A 1,612-nucleotide genomic window follows, 5' to 3' on the forward strand; every position below is an offset into this window, starting at 1 on the left:
CCCCCTTTTCTGATGGAGTCTCCATACCACTACTGACATATCTACATGCTTCCAAATGACCTGATTCAAGGGGTGCTGGGAAATTACCCCGAGTCAGCCTAGGAGGTCTCTGATGGTATTCCGCAGAGTCTGTCTTTGGTCCTTCTCACGGCGGATAGAATGACTGAGGGATCATGGATGCCAGTGAGCTCAAGATATCCATGCCCATGTTTCTGTTTACTTGCTTGTTTTTTTGAGGCAGGGTCTCTTGTAGCCCAGACTAACATCAAACTTGCTATATAACCAAGGATGACCTTAAACTTTTGATCCTCCTGTCTCCACCTCCTGAGTGCTAGGATTACGGGCAAGGGACACCAGATCTTGTTTTATGTAGTTCTGGGGATCAAACCCAGGACAGCATGCCTATTAGGCAAACACACTACTAACTGAGCCATACATTGTCGGCCCTCACACACAAATTCTCAGAGTACCTGCTCTATGCCAGGTACAGTTCTGGCATTAGGGCCTCTGACGAACAAGGTGACTCAAAGTATCTGTCCTTATGGATTTCATGTTGTAGTAGAGACAACAGTTAGCCAAGGTACAGAAAAGGGACACCTGGGTGACATGGGGCATCCTGAGTGAAGGGGAAGTATACACAAAGTCCCCAGGGTAACAACGTACACGGCACATTCGGGAAGCAGAAAGGAGGCCAGTGTGGCCAGAGAAGAGTAAAATGTGGGTAGGTGAGAAATGGGGACACAGAGAAAACCACCACAAGGATCCAGGTGGCCAGTGAGGACAGTTGCCAGGGCAGATGTCCACTATCTGGGACAAGATATCTAGGCCTGGGACAAGACCTAGTAGGTCTATAACCTTGGATAAGATGCTTTAAGTTGCTGTGCTTCAGTTTCCTTCTCCTTAAATAACCTTACTGTTAACTGCTTCACTACATGGGAGAAAGCCCAGACAGATCCCATCTGTGGCCGACTGACTGAGATCGGCCCCAGAGCCTCATGTATTTGAAAACTTTGTCCCCAGTTGGTGGAACTGTTTGGGAAGGATTAGGAGGTGTGGCCTTGTTGAAGGAGGCGTGTCACTGGAGGTGGACTTTGAGGTTTCAAAAGCCCAGTCCAGACCGCCCCGTATCTAGCTCTCTCTTCCTCCAATGTGCAGATTAGGACATAAGTTCTACACTGTTGCTCCAGAGCCATTCCTGACAGCCTGCTGCCACCATGCTCCCCACTGTGATGATCATGGGCTAACCCTCCGAAACTGTAAGCCAGACCCCCCACTGCTTTCTTTTCTAAGCTGCCTTGGTCATGATATTTCACCTTGGCCATAGAATAGTAAGACATGACACTATCTTCCCTGGTAGTCAAGGTGAATGTATAAGCAATGTCATAACTATGCTGTGGCTGCCTGTCCTTCCAATGGCCTAGCAGGGGCCTCTTCACCCCTGCGCCATGCTCTGCAGACTCAAGAGAAAAGCATCAGGGTGACCCAGATTCAGATTCTGTCAGCTCATTAAAAAAAGCAAGGTTAATATTCAGGGGGATGCCTATATGTTTGTCTTTGGATTCACCTTCTTATTTAGCTTCTCTAGGATTGCAAATTATAAGCTCACTGTCCT

This window comes from Microtus ochrogaster, chromosome 10, assembly GCF_000317375.1.
Source record: "Microtus ochrogaster isolate Prairie Vole_2 chromosome 10, MicOch1.0, whole genome shotgun sequence".
In the NCBI taxonomy this organism is placed as follows: Eukaryota; Metazoa; Chordata; class Mammalia; order Rodentia; family Cricetidae; genus Microtus; species Microtus ochrogaster.